Source organism: Cervus canadensis, chromosome 5 (genome assembly GCF_019320065.1).
Source record: "Cervus canadensis isolate Bull #8, Minnesota chromosome 5, ASM1932006v1, whole genome shotgun sequence".
Classification (NCBI taxonomy): domain Eukaryota; kingdom Metazoa; phylum Chordata; class Mammalia; order Artiodactyla; family Cervidae; genus Cervus; species Cervus canadensis.
In genome coordinates, this window is record NC_057390.1 from 46,979,040 (window position 1) to 46,998,434 (window position 19,395).

Genomic DNA, 19,395 nt, shown 5'->3' on the forward strand with positions numbered 1-19,395 from the left:
TGCCTTAGGGCACAGGTCCCCAACCCCTCGGGCATCTACCGTTCCCCATCCCTCCTGTTATCACCTGAATCACCACCCCACCCACCAGCCCCTTCCATGGAAAAACTGTCTTCCATGAAACCGGTTCCTGATGCCAAAAAGGTTGGGGATCACTGTTTAGGGCATAGGTGAACTGGAGGCCAGGCTGGTGGCTGCCCCCCATCCGGATCCCACCACCTTCAAGTGTGTCTCCTCTGTCCGGAAAGGACAGGCCAGTGGTTTGAGGGAAGGTTTATCATTCAGATGTGTCTGGGAGGAGCAGTTCATGTCCCCCAACCATGTCTCTGGGGCCTGGGCTATCTCCTTGGCTCAGCCCACGACGGGGCCTGAAGTCAGGCCAGGGGATGCAGGGTGCAAGGTGCCAGGTGTCAGAGCCAGGCAGGGCCACGTCCTGGCCCCGACAGCAGGGACTTCCCATGGGGCCTCACTTCCTGCTCTCTGCAGAAAGCTTCACCACCTAGAATGCCAGGGCCCCTGAGCTGGGGCTGGCTGGGAATTTTTGAAACAGCTTTTGTAGATAAACGCTTATTGGCTAAAAAAAAATCAGGAACTCAGTTTTGTAAATGTGGAAAGTTGGGCCATGGGGCAGGCGAGGATGGTGAGAATCTGTTATTGCATCAGGAGGGCAGTCCTGGGAGGTAGGCCCTAGTGCCCGGAGTTTCAGATTCCCTGGCCTCGCGAATGACATCTGTGTGATCCTGGAAACATCTGGGGAAATGAGGGTAAGACTGTGGCCTCCCTTTGTGGGGGGTGGTGAGGACTGAGCTAATAAACTCAGGACACAGGAAGGTGCCCAGGACACAGGAAACATCATTTAGGTGTTGGGTTGTTTTTTGTTTCCATAAGATGGTATAAAAACACTGAACGAACGTTTTGGCCAAGTTAGTATTAGCTATATTCTTGCAGGCTACGGGTCTGTTATCTCCCCTGGGAAGTCAGGGGCCTGGCCTAGCCTGGGGTCAGTACAGAGATGGTACACTGGGCTGCCTATCAGGACCAAGGGATGGCATGTAGATCAGAGCATAGGCTGGGGCTTCCCTGACAGGGGGCACATCCAGGGTGGAAAGACCACTTGAGAGCACCTCTAACTACCCCAAGACCTGGTCCACTCCCAAGCTCTCCTCTCCAGGCCTGCCAGCACTCCTCCAAAGCTGTAGGGCTCTGAGGGATCAGAACCTGGCGTTGGGTACCCAGAGCCCCTGAGAAACCTGTAGCTGAATGTTCCAGAGGTGGGGAGGACTGATGGCTCTGGGAAGACCTGGCATTACAGAATTTGGGGATTCCTGGTGGATGGTGACCCTTGGCCGTGGAGGGTGGGGGTGTTTCTGAAGAACCCCAGTGACAGTGACTGACTTGCTTTGGGCCAGTGCTCTGCACGGGAAGAAGGGTAAGGGTGGCATTGGTTGTGGGGGGCGGGGGGGTGGTGTTGGAAGGAAGGGTGGAAGCAGGAGGGACCAGGGGACCAGGTGTCAGGAATGGGGGTGAGATCTTAAGGCTGGATGTCATTAGAAGCCCTGTTTAGGGCTAAGATGGTTGCAGGTAAGGTCTCCTGGCAGGAGAGACCCCAAGTCTCCAAAGGGAAGTCTTACCCTGGAAACAGAAGTCTGGGCCATAACCAGGTTCAATGGCAGGGCCCTTGTGGACTGTGGGAAGACTGTGGGGAATCCCTCCACCATGGCCCGGGAGCAGCACCCAGGGGCGACCTGGTTCCTGTGGGTCTAGGGATATGAGACCATGACACAGAATCAGAGCTGTAAAAAGAGATAGCATCACTTTTACAATTCTGATGACTGTAAACCCTCAAGCTGTTTCCCACAGTATTAGGAATAGATAAACCCTAAAGCCCTTACTTTCTGGTGGCTCAGACAGTAAAGAATCTGCCTGCAATGCAGGAGACTGGAGTTCGATCCCTAGGTTGGGAAGATCCCCTGGAGAAGGGAATGGAAACCCACTCCATTATTCTTGCCTGGGAAATCCCATGGACAGAGGATCCTATTGAATTACAGTTCAGAGGGTCACAAAGAGTCAGACATGACTTTAGCACACATGCAAAGCCCTTCCAGTGTCCCTATGAGTCTGCACCATGAGGTCCGGGCTGCGCTTGTTTGACAGCTGTCGCCTTGTCCTCTGAACCTCAGCCACACAAGCTTTCTTTTCATTCCTCAGATTCACCTCTTCCTCTAGCCTCGGGAACTTGACATCACTTGTCCACTCCATGGAACTGCTCAACCCTTCTTGCCCTTAACACCTCAGTTCAAACATTCATTTGTGTGATACTCTGAGCAACATCTGCCTCCCTGGTGGGTCACAGCAAGGACTGTGTCTTCTTTGTTCACCACTGGGTCCCCGACTCACAACACAGGAACTGCCTCAGAGAGAAATGAAACAAAGACAGGATGGGAAGTCAGCAGTCACGGACACTAAGCCTCTCTCTCTCTCTCTCTCACACACACACACACAAAAACATTCATACACACACACACAAACATTCACACACACACACACATACTCTACAGATAAACAAGACTCCCAAGCATAATACTCATAAATGATCACACGTTGAATGAAGCACACAAGTTCACATCAATCAAAGTCAAGTTATGCAGGCACTGCTTAACCTATGATCCCCTCTTCTGGGAACTACCCCCATCACCACCATCATGGCTCACAAGGTCAGTCACCTATAATGTCCTGACTTTGCCCTTGTTATTGTTGTTTAGTTGCTAAGTTGTGTCCAACTCTTTGAGACCCCACAGACTGTAGCCCACCAGGCTCCTCTGTTCGTGGGATGTCGCAGGCAAGAATACTGGAGTGGGCTGCCATTTCCTTCTCCAGGGGATCTTCCAGACCCAGGAATCGAACCCATGTCTCCTGCATTGACAGGCAGGTTCTTTATCACTGAGCCACCTGGGAAGCCCAACTTTGTCCCTAGCCCATAGCTGATTGTCAGAGAAGGCAATGGCAACCCACTCCAGTACTCTCGCATGGAAAATCCAATGGATGGAGGAGCCTGGTGGCCTGCCGTCTATGGGGCTGCATAGAGTCAGACGTGACTGAAGTGACTTAGCAGCAACAGCAGCAGAATAGCTGATTGTACCTGGGGATAGCTGCTTCAAACTAACCCACTGCCTGAAATAAGGAAGTAAAAATCAAAGAAGCCAGGCCATGAGAGCAGTGAGAGCCACTGCTCTCAAACTGAGGACTTAGAAATCTCTCAGCTTTAGAGGGGCCACTTTTCGTAAGTATACAGAGAAGCAGAGAAAGCCATTTTGTAGAAAGGAAGAATCGAGCAGACAGACAGTTGCAGAAATGAGAAGACAGTGGCTTTCAGCTATCAGACGATAATGCCTCATTTCTCATAACCTTAACATTCCCAGTTAGTCTCACGTGATATCCTGTACTTCCTGCCACCGTGTCTTGTCTCACAGGCTAGCTTAAGCATGTCTGTCTTACAACCAAAGGCTTACATTAAATAATCCCTTAAAAGCCAACAAACAACACATAAGGAAACTGAGGAGTCCATCAACATGAAGCTCTAGCAGGGACAGTCCAGGAAGGCATAGGTGGATGATGGGAAGAATCATTTCCTGCATCCGGGCAGTACATCCGCTCCACAAGCTCCTGGGAGAGTCCCTGCTTCCACAGAGCCATCTGAGGCTTGTCTGCTGGGCATGCTGACTTGGGTTAGCAAGGCTCTCCTCCTTTTCTTACTCCAGCCATCTCACCCCATCCTTGGCCATAGTGCATTGGGTCACAGGACCAGAGTCAGAACAGCGGCATCTTCCTGGTGTTGTCCAAGCTGTACCTGAAAAAGGAGGAGCAGTTTCTGGTGCTTTCCCAGCAGCTCAGTGGTAGAGTGGTAGTAAGCTAGTTCAAGGTGGGCTGGGTCCCTGTGATAACAACCAACACTAAACAACAGCCAATGATAAAACCTAATACACATTTTCTTCAGTAAGATTCATTCCCCACCCACCCCCGCCAGGTGCTACATTAGACCCCATGGGCACAGAGGTGAGTGAGGTGGGCGTGTCCTTGCGCTCACCGGACTCAGTCTTCAAATCTTCAGAAAAAGGACATCACGTGGCCAGGTACACATCACTGTATTTAAAATGGATAACCGACAAGGAACTATGGCATAGTACATGCTCAGTGTTATGTGGCAGCCTGGACTGGAGGGGAGTTTGGGGCAGAATGAGACATGAAAGTGTTAGTTCCTCAGTTGTGTCTGACTCTTTGTGACCCCATGGACTGTAGCCCGCCAGGCTCCTCTCCATGGAATTCTCCAGGCAAGAATACTGGAGTGGGTAGCCATTCCCTCCTCCAGAGGATCTTCTGACCCAGGGACTGAACCAAGGTACTCTCCTTTGCAGGCAGATTCTTTACCATCTGAGCCACCAGGGAAGCCCTGGGGAAGAATGGATACATGCATATAAATGGCTGAGTCCCTTCGCTGTCCACCTGAAGATATCACAACATTGTTAACCACCTATACCCCAATACAAAATAAAAACTTTAAAAGAAAAAGAAGAGAAGATCACAGCATGATGTGTGCATGGATAATAGAAGCACAGGATTTGGTGGGAGCACAGAGCAGAGGCACCACCATCAGGCTTGGAAATGGGGCTGAGGGAGAGACACGGGGCAATTAGTAAAGGAAGAAGGGAAAGAGATAGGCTCCAAAGGGAGAAAAAGCATTGCTGGGGCCTTTAGGCAATTATAAGTAAGTCAAACCGGTTCAGTTTAGTCACATAGTCATGTCCGACTCTTTTCGACCCCATGAACTGCAGCACGCCAGGCTTCCCCGTCCATCACCAACTCCCAGAGCTTGCTCATACTCATGTCCATCATGTAGGTGATGCCATCAAATCATCTCATCCTCTGTTGCCCCTTCTCCTCCTGCCTTCAATCTTTCCCAGCATGAGGGTCTTTTCCAATGAGTCAGTTCTTCACATCAGGTGGCCAAAGTATTGGAGCTTCAGCTTCAGCATCAGTCCTTCCAATGAATATTCAGGGTTGATTTCCTTTAGGATTGACTGGTTTGATCTCCTTGTAGTCCGAGGGACTCAAGAGTCTTCTCCAACAGCACAGTTCGAAAGCATCAATTCTTCGGGGCTCAGCTTTCTTTATGGTCCAATAAGTAATCTCTTTATGGTCCAAGTAAGTCAAATAGCCAGATCCAAAATGTCAAGTTCAAGGGAAAGAGCCTACAGAGTGATGGAAGCCTAGCATCCAAATCCTTACTTATCTAACCCATCAAGGGCTCTGAACCTTGGTAGGACTGGGGGATCCAGAACTCCCAATAAGGGATACTTGGGGTGGCAATCAGGTTGGAAGTCAGGGAAAGGCTGGCATTTTCCCTCTTACATTGTATATTATCTGGAGAATGGTGGGTTATAGAGCTGATAGTAGTTACGGGCTCTTACCTTCTCCCCACCAAAAAAAAAAAAAAAAAAACCCCAAATAACTTGAGCTGAAGTGTATCTGTGTTGTTTCATGTCCCAATATGGCCAGACGCTGGGAAGCCCTGACCCATGTATTAGTCACCTGAGAACGCTTCCTTTTCTGAGGCCAGGGACTTTCACCGGGAATGTAGAAGCGTTTCAACCACAGGGTCTTGCGGTGCGTCAGAATTCCTGGAGAGACTGAACAACAAGCCACTCTGTGCTGGGTAACAGGACCGTGCAATTGACCTGTGGTCTATTACAAGGTATTGCGTCACTGGGGAAACAAGTCTGTGCCCAGGAACAGAACAGCCCAGACTCTGGTTGCCCCAGACCTAGAGGCTACCCCAGTTGGCTGCATATCAGTGCTGGGGGACCAGGGTCAAGTCCTTCAGGAGGGCCTGTCTGTCTCAGTCTGTTGCAAGAGTACAAGATGCACACCTAAGCCAGACCAGCCTCTCTGCTACTTCAAGAAGAAGGCTTTGTATCACTGCTTCTGTGAAAACTCACTCCCATTTGTGGTTCACACCTGACTGATAGAGGGTGGTTTTTACACATGTGCATGGAATCAAGTAATGGAGATTAGCCTGCAGGCATTGATTGGAGTAGGAAATGGCAACCACTCCAGTGTTCTTGACTGGAAAATCCCATGGATAGAGGAGCCTGGTGGGGTGACAGTCTATGGGATCGCAAAGAGTGGGACAGGACTGAGTGAGCACACATTGATTGGGAAGTTAATTCAGAATCCACACCTCTATGAATAGGCAGATCGAGGGCAGGAGGAGAAGGAGGCAACAGAGGATGAGATGGTTAGATAGCACCACTGACTCAATGGACAGGAGCTTGAGCAAACTCCAGGAGACAGTGAAGGACAGGAAAGCCTGATGAGCTGCAGTCCGCGGGGCTGCAAACAGTCGACATGACTTAGTGACCAAACAACAACCACCACACCTCTATGGGGTGAATAAAGAAGGAACTAAGCTGAAAGAAAAGTTGAGCTGCAATGCAGTCACACAGGTCTCCACCCATCCTCTAGGAGATCTGGAGCTAGGGTGGCCCTGACAAGGGAGTCAAGACTTTATTTACCCATATTGATTGTTCATTGGATGCAGGCTTTCCTTGGACAGGAGATGTGACTTCATTGGCTATGGTCCATTCTCCATGAGGCTGGGGGAGGTGATCTGGGTAGCATTTCCAGCTAGATTAGAGTTGATTAGAGTAGCAATGACTAATGACAGCTGTCATGCTAACATATGAATTCTGTCACTGAATTTTCACAAGAGTCTGTAGAATGTATAACTGTTATCTTTGTTTAACAGATGAGGAAACTGAGAGATGGAGATGTTTGGCTCAGAGACCACTTAGCTACCAGAATGCCTCCTTCAAAAATCAAGCTCTAACTGTGTAGTCAGGAAAGTTCAGTTCCAAAAACCTTAACTTCTCATTTACCCATGGGCTGTTCCCAGACAAGCCTTTATTTCTCTCCAGGATTTTATTTTCCCAGCTCTAAAATGGGGGTCATAACACTTGACCTACTTTTTACTTCCCTCATAGAAGTGTTGCCAAGACCAACGAAAAATGAGACTGGGTTTGTGGGTGTGCTTTGGGAACTAAGTCTCATACAAATAGAAGATGGAATTCTTACTACACATGCAGGACAGTCCGTGGTCTAAAGAATCAACACACCTGACTGCCTCCAGCCAGGTGAGGAGCTTGCACCTCACCCTGGGGGTCGTTGTGGAGGGAGTGCTCGAAGCTTCACGGGCTGGCCAGCACTTGAACCTGTTTCTGCCTGGAAGGTGAAGTGGTGGTAGGGAGTGAAAGTTTTTGTCTCTTGCAGCAAGATCTGTTTCTTTAATTTGGGGATTGGTCTGAGGCCCTTTATGGGTTTAATAAGCTAAGGAACCTGATGTGGTTTATCAGAGAAAGCTGCTCACTGTAAAAGCCAGGTTTTAAAGCCCCTAGCATGGAAAGAAACCCCAAGATAAGAACAAAGGGACACAGAAAAGAGGCCTCCCTACAGGTCAGCAAGGAGATCAAACCAGCCAGTCCTAAAGGAAATCAACCCTGAATATTCACTGGAAGGACTGATGCTGAAGCTGAAGTTCCAGTACTTTAGCCATAGGATGCAAAGAGCTGACTCATTGGAAAAGACCCTGATTCTGGGAAAGATTGAGGGCAGGAAGAGAAGCGGGCGACAGAGGATGAGATGGTTGGATGGCATCAATGACTCAATGGACATGAGTTTGAGCAAACTCCAGGAGATGGTGAAGGATAGGGAAGCCTGGTGTGCTGCAGTCCATGGGGTCACAAAGAGTCAGACACGAGTTAGTGATTAAACAACAACGGCCCAGAATGACAGTAGTTCTGGGCTCCAGGATGAGACCTGTGATCTGAGTGTTGGCACCATAGCTGGTAGCAAGAGAAGGCTGTGTGTGTGTGTGTACAATGATTAACCTGGGTCACACATACCACAGGGTCTCCTGACTTATTCAAAAACAGGGAAGCCTCCATCTAGATTGATCTAAACAGGTTTTGAGAGTGACTATGGTCTTTAGGTAAAGGTACTCCGTGCTCACCCAAATGGATGATGAGGAAAAAGTCTCCAGGTGAGGTGTGGGCTCAATGAGGAGGGAATAGACCCCAGGGGAAGCCAAGGCAGGGCCCAGGTATAACTTCTTCCTATATGGGGACAGTTTACCCTTCTGTGAAATGGGAATAATGATAACACTTCAATAATTCTAGCAAAGGTTTCATATTATTTGGACGTAATATGTACATGTCAGCTGATGGCCAAGGCTCTTCCAAAATTTTGTATATGGTGAGAATATTTATTTGTTTATTTATTATTATTTATGTATGCATGTACTTATTTTGTGGCCATACAAGTTTAGAAGTGTCATGTATTTGTGGTGAATTAAATTAAATACTTGCACACTAGGTCATGGCCTTCCCCTTCCTGTTTATGTTTTTGCAATGAAATTCTGCTCTGATATTTAGAATGGCCCCAGATCTTTTCTGGGATTCCCAGGTGGTGCTAGTTGTAAAGAACCTGCCTGCCAATGCAGGAGATGCAAGAGACTTGGGTTCAATCCCTGGGTCGGGAAGATCCCCTGGAGAAGGGCATGGCAACCCACTCCAGTATTCTTGCCTGGAGAATCCCATGGACAGAGGAGCCTGATGGGCTACAGTCCATAGGATCAAAAAGAGTCAAACACAACTGAAGCAACTTAGCATGCAGATACTTTCTGGTCAATACCTGACTGTGTTCTTTTACTCTTAAGATTTCTGTTTAATATATTAGGCATGTCTCTTGTGAATAGCGTTAAGCCAGATTTAAAAATCTCCTTCTGACAATCTTTCAACTGCAAAGTTTGGCTCATGTTCATTTATTTGTTGTCTTTAACATATTTGAACTTTCTTGACTAACGTTAATTTTTAACATTTTTATCTTAACCCCTTTTTTCTTTTTTTAATTCAAGGATAATTGCTTTACAATATTGGTTTGCTTTCTGCCATACATCGACATGAATTAGCCATAGGTTTACACATGTCCCCTTGCTCTTGAACCTTCCTTTGACCTCCCACACGTTCCCACCCCTCTAGGTTGTTACAGAGCCCGGGTTTGAGTTCCCTGAGTCACACAGCAAATTTGCATTGTATCTTAGACCTGTTTCAATGCTTCTTTCTTTCCAAGTTCATTCATTTATTTATTTATCTTAATTGGAGTATAATTTCTTTACAATGTTGGTCGTTTCTGCCACACAGCGACATGGATCAGCTGTATGTATACATATAAATCCTCCCTCTTGAGTCTTGCTGTCACTCCCCCATCTCACCCCTCTTCTTATTTCTCATCTTTTGCCTTTTTTGGGAGGTGTTCTTCTTCTTCTTGTTACTATTTTTATTCAAGTTCCCCTACTCCTTTTGGTCTAGGAGTTACATACCCTATTTCTGCTATTAAAATTTTACCAGGAATATTTCACCCTTTTCAGAGTCCAGAGGTAATAAATATCTAAACTTCCTTCCCTCAAAATGCATGGATTTATGAACACTTTGAAATTCACTCATCTCCCTCTCAGCCCATAGTTTATTGTAGAATGACATTTTAGTTCTATCCTTTCACTAACCCACATTTAGATTTTGTTTTTTTTACAGACAAGGTTTGTTTAGATTTTCCTACATGTTTACTGGTTTCTTGGCCTACAATTCTTACTTAAATCCCAGATGTCCTGTGATTGGCTGAATAATACCCCTGCCCCAAAGATAGCTCCATCCTGGAACCTGTGAATGTGTTATATTACAAGGGAGAGTAATGATTGGTAATTAGCTGACCTTAAAGTAGGGAGGTTATCCTGAATTATCTGGGTGGGCCCAATGTAATCAGAGAGTATTTAGAAGTGGGAGAGGAGTGGATGATACAATGTCAGAAGAACCCAACCCCCATTGCTGACCTTGCAGATGAAGGAAGGGGCCACAAGCACTGTAGGCAAACTCCAGAAGATGAAAAAAGCAAGGATGCAGACTGTCTTCTAGAGCCACCAGAAGCCTTGATGACATCTTGAATTTGGCCCAGTGAGACTTGTGTCAGAATCCTGACCTCGAAAAATGGAAGACAATTTTGTGTTGTTCTAAGCCACTAGGTTTATGGTAGATTGTTACAGCAGTTAATAGAAAACTAATACACCTTTCTGGGATCATTTTTCCTCTTTTCAAAACATCCTTTAGGTATGCTTTTAATGAAGGCTAATTGGTGTAAACTCATTTTATTATTTTTCTGGAAATACCCTTATTATATCCTTTTTCTTTTTTTATAATTTTATTTATTTATTTTTGTCTGCCCTGGGTCTTCATTGCTGCTTGGGCTTTTCTTTAGTTGCAGTCTATATACTTATCATTGCAGAGTCTTCCATTATTGTGAAGCATGGTCTCTAGGGCACAGGCACTGTAATTGTGACACATCGGTTTAGTTGCTCTGTGGCAAGTGGGAATCTTCTCAGACCAGGGTTCAAAACCATGTCTACTGCATTGGCAGACAAGTTCTTTACCACTGGCGCCACCTGGGAATCAATCATATTCCAAGAAGAAAAAGGAGATATAATCTCAAAAAAATAATCACTATTTTTGGAGAAACTTCAGAAATGAAAATAAACCCTCAGGTATATTTTGTATCTTTCTTCACTATCTCCTTGCTGTTCTGATTCCTAATCCATTCCTTCATTTCTGTAACTTCCAAGAGAGACCTTAGCTTCTTTTCCCATGTGTGATTTTGGAGTTATACAAAATGGAAAGAAAAATACTAAAATTCTAATACATAAATTAGCAAAGGAAATTTTTCAAAAATTTGAAATCAGATAGAAAACAGAAGTGTAGAAAATACTTAGCTTCTACCATTAACAATGAAATCTTAGATAAAATAAAGTATTTACACCTGATGAATCAACAAAAATTAGGAAAAACACACTTCCCAATGTGGTTGAGATTGCAGTGAAATTTGATGACAGTGACAAGCTATTGTCCAAACTTTTTCAGAAGATGACTGTGTGACAAATATCCCAAAAAATGTATTATAAATCTTTGATCTTTTAATCCCATTTCAGGGATCTTTCAATAGGAAATAACCTAAAGGATTAAAAACCACATGATTATTTCAGCATAGACAAAAACAGCAGAATGTTAGAAGAGATTTCAATGTGCAAAAAAGAAAAAATTCATTAATAATGTTACATTTATGGAAAATTATACAAAAATTTAAAGTGTTAAGCTTTTTAAAATGTTTTATTTTATACTGGAGCACAGCTGATCAACAGCGTTGTGTTTGTCTCAGGTGTCCAGTGAGGGGACTGAGCCATACATGCATCCATTCTCCCGTAAACTCCCCTCCCGTCCAGGCCACCACATAACACTGAGCAAAGTTCCCTGTGCTATATGTAGGTCCTCGTTGGTTATCCATTTTACATATGGCAGAGTGTACATGTCCACCCCAAACTCCCTATTTTTCCCCCCATAAAATGTTTAATTTTAAAGACTGAGTAGCAGACATGAAAAATGCTTAAAGCATACTCTTAGTTTTCATCTTAGAGGCTCAGAAAAGGGAAGGAGATTTCTGAGGTGCAAAGTTCTCAGAAGATGTAGATCTAGGATGCAAATTTCCCTCTCTGCTAAAAAAAAAAAAACCAAAAAAAAACTGAGCAGATGGCTGTGCCTCATGATTGGATAATCCTATTGTGTGAGTAACAAACTGAGAAGCCTATGACTCCATGTGTAGAGTTTACAGTTCTCAGTAAACAAATCTCACCAAAAATGTTACTCTGGCACATACTAAGTGAGCTGCATAGTGATTCCTGAGCAGAATAATAAGTAGACCCAAATTTTTAACCTACTCTGTTCTCATGAGGGACAATGTATAACCATCAAGGCTTTAAGACTCAATGGGGAGAGGTTTTCTTTTCACAGGCTCTGCAGCCGTCTTTCATGCCAACAGTAGCCCCTGATGCCATCAGCTCTTGACTCATCATTGTGGTCACCAGCCAACTCACTTTTGCCAATTACATCCACCAACTTCATGTCTGTGTAATTCTCCTTCAACCCAAAATTCTTTTCTTCTGGCCAGAAACTCATTTACCCTTGAGTTCAAAGGCCACCTCCTCCAGGAAACCTCCCTGATGATTCTCCACCAGTGTTAAAGCGTTCTCCCACAGTTTCCCTGCCTTTTTGTTTTTATTTCCACATGGGCTTCCTCCGTGGCTCAGTGGTAAAGAATCTGCCTGCAATTCAGGAGCCTCAGGAGACGTGGGTTTGATCCCTGGGTGGAAAGATCCCCTGGAGGAGGAAATGGCAACCCACTCCAGTATTCTTGCCTGGAGAATCCCATGGACAGGGAAGCCTGGCGGGCCACAGTCCACAGGGTCATAAAGAGTTGGACACGACTGAATTGACTTAGTATACATGCATAGGTACTGTGTTATGGTAAATTGAGATTCTATTTATTTCTTCACTATGACTGGGAGTTTCCCCAAATCAGAATCATGTTCAGTTCAGAGCAAAATGGGTCAAATATAGGATCTGGAGTTGGATAAAGCTGGTTTTAGATTTTGGCCACACACACAGACTCTGACCTTGGACAAATTACAGAGCCTCTCTGAACTTCTGTCCTTTCATCAGTACCCTAGAGGTTAAAGAAAACCTATTCATTAGGCTCCTTGTTGTTTAGTCTCTAAATCATGTCTGACTGTTTTGTGACCCCATAGACTGTAGCCCAACTATAGTCTATGGGATTTCCCAGACAAGAATACTGGAGTGGGTTGTCATTCCCTTCTCCAGAGGATCCTCCTGATGCAGGGATGGAACCCATGGCTCTTGCATTGGCAGGTGGGTTCTTTACCAGTGAGCCACCAGGGAAGTCCTTATTAACCTATTAGGCTATTAGCACATGCTTATTAGCACATGCTAAATGCCCAACGAATGTTAGCTGTGCACTCAGGCAATGAACCCCTGGTGTAGACCAAGACCAAAGTCTTTTTTGTTGTTTTTTTAAGCACCCCCCCCCCCCGCCTTTTTAGGGGACGTGTGCTGAGCTGGGTCTTTGTTGCAGCACGAGGGCTTCCTCTAGTTGCAGCAAGTAAGGACTGCTCTTCGTTGAGGTGTATGGACTTACTTGCCCCGTCGCATATGTGATCTTAATTCCCCGACCAGGGATCAAACCTGTGTCCCCTGTATTAGAAGGCAGATTCTTAACCATGGACAACCAGGGTAGTCCAGAGACCAAATTCTTTTGAATCCCAGATCGGTGATGCACTTCCTAGGCCAGGAAGAGGTGTGTAAAGCACAGATCCTCCTGCTCCTTGAGCCAACATGAGTCCAGCTCTGAATATCAGCAGTTGCTTCTCCTATCCCCTGGGAGCCCTCAGGCACTGGGGAAATCCCTTCACCCATCTCCTTCTGCCCCCACAGCAAGGAAGGCCCAGGAATAGATTATTGTAGGAGCAGGAGTCAGAGTCCCGAGCCACTGTCCAGGTTCCCACTCTCTCCCTGTCCTGGACCAACAGACCATGAGTCACTATCACATCACCCATGACACCCACTGGTCTTGGAGCCAATGACCTCACAACATGAAGAAACTGTCTTTCTGAGAAGAATCTGTTCCAGGTAACCGAAAATTTGCTTCTCGGCTTCTACTACCATTTCTCTGAACTTAAGTTACCTCTAAGTGACCCCTTACCCCTGACATTACATGCTGGGGACCTCATCTTCCATGTTACTGAGGGGAATCAGGACATTTGTCAGGGACTTTCTTAACTTCCTTCCTCAGAACTGCAGTCGAAACATAACAACACATAACGATAAACATCACACAGTCTGGAATCAGAAGGGACCCAGAGATGAGCCTGGTTTCCATCTGTTCATAGCTGGAGTAATTTTTAGCACGTTTTCTAAACTCTAGCCACTTATTTGGGCCACTAACCTGTGAAACCAGGCTTTAAAAAAACACCTGCAAGATGCTATGAGGATTAAATACAATAACTTGGTGAAGAACCACAAATGTTGTAGGTACTTATATATTGATTATCCACTTGTCTCCCTTTCAAAATACTGTTGTTTCTTCCTTCTGTCCCTGAAGTTTCAGCTGTTAGATGGACTGTCTTGCCTCCCTGTCAAGTCACCTCAGTTGTGTCTGACTCTTTGAGACCCTATGGGCTGTAGCCCACCTGACTCCTCTGTCCATGGGATTCTCCAGGCAAGAATACTGGAGTGGGTTGCCATGCCCTTCTCCAGGGGATCTTCCTGACCCAGGGATTGAAGCTGGATCTCTTGTGTCTCCTGCATTGGCAGGTGGGCGTTAGACACAGGACAGCAAGGGAAGCCCCTGGACAAGTAGCTCTAATAATACAGTATATTGGATAAGCAATTCCATTTGAGGGAGAGGAAGAGTGTAAAAATGATCTTTCTTTTATGAAGTAATAGTGATATTAAATAGAATTTGCTGTTTTTATTAAGGTCTTTGTTAAAAGTAAAAGAGGGTTTCCCCAATTAAAACAATTATTGGTGTCAATTATTCAAAAGTCTGTGAATAGTTGTTTTAAATAATCGCTCGGATCATAGAAAGCCTCCTGCCGCCAACCCACTCTCAGTCTAAAAATGTTAATACTTCTCTCCAACTACAAAAGGAGACTATCTTGCTCATTATGCCAACCTGGGTCTTCACCACAGGGTACCCACCTGCTCAGATCACTCCATGAATTCCCATATGTGTCACATGGATCTTTTACTGTCTCTGAATTTATCTTTATTATTATTATTTTGGGGCCACAGTACGTGACTTGTGGGATCTTAGTTCCCTGACCAGGGACTGAACCCTGGCCCTCAGCAGTGAAAGCACAGAGTCCTAACCACTGGACCACCAGGGAAGTCCCTTCACCGTATCGAAAACTCTCCATACTCTGCATTCCTTAGGTTTGTTTTACTCCCTCAAACTGCCAGGTCCTTGCCTATATTCACCTGCTGAAATCCTGGTGGATCCTCAAGGCCCCCACAAAATGCTGCTTCCTCCATGAAGCCTTCACGATGCCCCAGCCATTCACAGTTTCTTCCTCCTCCCAGGCTGTTTGGACCTTCCCGGCAGCACCAAACCCTGGCCTACTTGAGCTTGGTAGGCACCCCCTGCTTGGAGGAGGAGTGAGTAGGGATGATGACAAATATAGGCTTTTGGTCAGGAAGGTCTGAACTGGAATCCAGTCTACACCACTACTCACCAAGGCAAGTGACCTAACTTCTCGGAGCCTCAGTTTCTTCGTTTGTATGATACTGTTGGGCTGCACCCTGCAGCAGGCCTTACAAGGTCTGAGCTTGCCCAGCTACAAGATCGAAGAAAGAGCCTGGAGTTAGCAACAGAAACATCAGTGGTTTAATGGATGGGGAAACTTACACATCTGAAGCAAGGCCCTGGAACAACACCCCACCATGTGTGGCACAGGGCAGGACATGGTGGCCGTCTTGTCTCCCAAGGGAAGGGGAAATGGCCAGTTATAGGGGAATTGATGCAAAGTGGCTTCACTAGTTACTAGCTACAGCAGAAGGGCATGCTCCTCACCACCACTTTGATGAGCTATCACTAGCTAGGGCCTGGGGCAGGTACCTAGGGACACAGCTGTAAGTGAAGCAAGCACTGGTCAGGCACGGTCCAGAGAGCAAGAGAACAGCCATCTTGAGTGGCCAGATCATACATATAGGTTCTGAAAGTGCCCCTGATGTGAGGCACCCTGAGGTAATATGCTCAACACAGTGCCTCCAAGGTCAACCTTCCCTGGTGTCTCAGACGGTAAAGCGTCTGTCTCCAATGCTGGAGACCTGGGTTAGATCCCTGAGTTGGGAAGATCCCCTGGAGAAGGAAATGGCAACCCACTCCAGTACTCTTGCCTGGAAAATCCCATGGACAGAGGAGCCTGGTAGGCTACAGTCCATGGGGTCGCAAAGAGTCGGACATGACTGAGCGACTTTACTTAATCAGTATTAAGATCAGGACCTACTCCTTCCATCTCCCACCACATCCAGCCCTTAGCTTGGTGAGCTTCTGTCCTGGTACCACATCTTGGCATTTTCTGCTTCTTCTTGCTTTCTCCTGTGACAGGACTCAATTAGCCCCTGATGGTGTGAATAGAGATGCATCTAATGACAAAATGGGTTTGCCCAGGTGGCTCAGACAGTAAAGAACTCATCTGCAATGTGGGAGACCTGGGTTCCATTCCTGGGATGGGAAGATCCTCTGGAGAAGGAAATGGTAACCCACTGCAGTATTTTTGCCTGGAGAATCCCGTGGATGGAGGAGCCTGGTGGGCTACAGTCCATGGGGTTACAGTGTTGGACATGATGGAGTGACTGAGCGTGAGCACGTGCGCGCATGGACAGAGGCACACACACAGAGAGAGAAACAAAATATCACCAGGTTTAAAGAAAGAACAGAATGCTATAGTGGAATGTTCCCTCCTCTGTGAGTGGCCTTTCTCTCTATCCTTTTTTTTTTCTCTTGGTTCTTTTCCTCCACACCACCCCCATGCCTGCCAAAAGCCTCCCTTGATTTCTGTCTGTTTCTCCAACTTCCTGTCAGTTCTGGAAACTACCTGATAAGTTTTTCAATTCATTACTTTTCTATTTCCATTAGTCTGAGTTCCCTTCCGTTACTTTCCCCACAGATCCTGGCTGATAAAGACAGACCTGTCAACAGTGATTGACTTTTCATACTACGATTGTTAACGCTTCACCTGCCGTGCAGGCATTTGTGGTCACAAGACATGTGACAGCTCTCAGCAGCGGTCCATGAGCCAATTTCAGATCTCAGAATGTATTTTTCTATTTCAATAGTATATTATGTGTTTATTTTCAGATGTAATATTGGGTTTGCCAAAAAGTTTGCTTTGGTCTTTCCATAGCATCTTCTGGAAACAAAGCATCAAGAAAACTTTGTAACCAGCCTAAATAAAATATAAACAGTTTTCACATTTAAGTTGTGATTTCAAGGATGTCATTGGAGGAAGAGGCTACAGTGGATAATTCCTGTTTTAAACTATATGTCTGTAGTGTAGCTGCTTTTTTGTTTTTTTCCCACCAACCAAACATGCTTCCTACTAAGGATAAATCTTCCACCAATCATGTCTGGGGAGGAAGTAGGGCTTTGCTCTCCATTGCATAACTTGAAAGAACCAAATACTCCCTTCCTCTTCCCTAGACAGTGAGGCTGGGATAGGCACATGACCAAAGACGGGACGATTGGGTGCTCTGACTGAGGACTTTGAATTCAAGGGAGTGACACACAGAAACAGAAAGTATTGTTACTTCACTCGGTATAAATATCATATGATATCACTTTTATGTGGAATCTAAAAAAGTGGTGTAACTGAATTTATTCACAAAAACAGAATTAGAGTCACAAATGTAAAAAACATACTTACAGTTACCAAAGGGGATGGGCATACATGCTAAGTCACCTCAGTCCTGTCCAACTCTGCAACCCTATGGACTGTAGCCCACCAGTCTCCTCTGTCCATGGGATTCTGCAGGCAAGAATACTGGAGTGGGTTGCTATGCCCTCCTCCAGGAGATCTTCCCTACTTGGGAATCAAACCTGCATCTCTGATGTCTCCTTCTTTGGCAGATGGAGATAGGGTAGGGATAAATTGGGTGACTGAGATTGACATATACACATTACTATATATAAAATAGGTAACTAATAAGGACCTTCTACTCTATAGCATAAGGAACTCTAATCAATACTCTATTCAATGGAACTCTACTCAATACTCATTAAAGTAATGACTTTAATGGGAAAAGAATCGAAAAAGGAGTGGATATGTGTATATGTATAAGTGATTCACTTTGTTGTATAGCAGAAACTAACACAACATTGTAAGCCAATTATACTTTAGTAATTTTTTTTTAAAAAGCATTATCTGTGGCAGCAATAACAACTGCTATTATCCTGTGCATGCCAAGTCACTTCAGTCCTATCCGACTCTTTGCGACCCCATGGACTATAGTCTATAGACTCCCTTGTCCATGGGATTCTCCAGGCAAGAATACTGGAGTGGGTTGCCATGCCCTCCTGCAAGGCATTTTCCTGACCCAGGGACCGAACCCACATTTCCTGCAACGCAGGCAGATTCTTTACCATTGAGCCACTGGGGAAGCCGCTGTTATCCTAATCACCCCCGTGATGGGTAAGCATCTTGATGACATGAAGCACTGAATGAGATCAATGTCTAAGTAATTTGCCCACAGTCACAGAGCTATTGCAGAGCTGAGTTCATGGTGGGACAAGGCTTCTGCCCAACACTCCCCGCTTGGGTCCAGTGCTCTGCCAACTATACCCCCCTCCATGGGAAGATATCAGACTTGTCACTGTGAGTCAGCCACCACATGAGCATGAGTTCTACACATGCTGATTCTAAATTGGACTCCAAGCTGCAAGGTGGAAACCCAGGAAGGAACATAGACTTCCCTCGAGAAGAATGCAAGAATGTTAACTCAGCTTTCAAATACCATGGGATAAGACCCAGCAAAGCCTGCACAGTCGGACCAGGTGGGTGACAGGCGGATGAAAGCGGGAGGCAACTGCCCTGAGTAGTGCTTTGCCTGCTGTCTGTGGTCTTAACAAACCACGCCTGGTTACTATGATTCTGTAGGCATGGGAAGGGGCAGTGTACATGGTAGCCTGGCTCCTCAGCCTCATTTTTAGCTTCCTTCCAGCTTGTCCTTGCAGAACCTGGGAAGCTGAAAACACATCTCTCAGACTCCCTTAGATTCTCGGTGACATCCAGTCTGCCAATCAGAGACATCCATGGGAGACCTGAATTTAGAATGCATTATGTGGGGACAGTCATCCATTCTCTTCAGGTTTCTCAGGTGGCTTAGTGGTAAAGAATCCACCTGCCAGTGCAGGAGATGCAGGAGATCCAGGTTCAATCCTTGGTTCAGGAGGATCTCCTGGGGAAGGAAGTGGCAACCCACTCTAGTATTCTTGCCTGGAGAATTCCATGGACCGAGGAGCATGGTGGTCTATAGTGCATGGGGTGGCAAAGAGTCGGACATGTCTGAGGATTAAATCACCTTATAAGAGCACATGGGAGCCATTGAAGAATAGGTACAATACTATCCAAATGTAGCAGTGAAGACCAAGGTGTAGAACAAGGCCAACTGCGGTCAGGAGGCTGGTTGGGAAGTTGTCTCAAGTAACCCATGGATGTTGAGACAAGGTTCTGAACTATGATGATGACCATCAGGATGGACAGAAGACCCCAGAGATATTTAAGAGATAAAATCAATAGAATGCAGTGACTACTGAATATGGGACATGACTCTTGAATATGGAAGGACAGTAGCAATCAAGGATATTCTTATTTGGGGGCTTAGATAACAAGGGGAA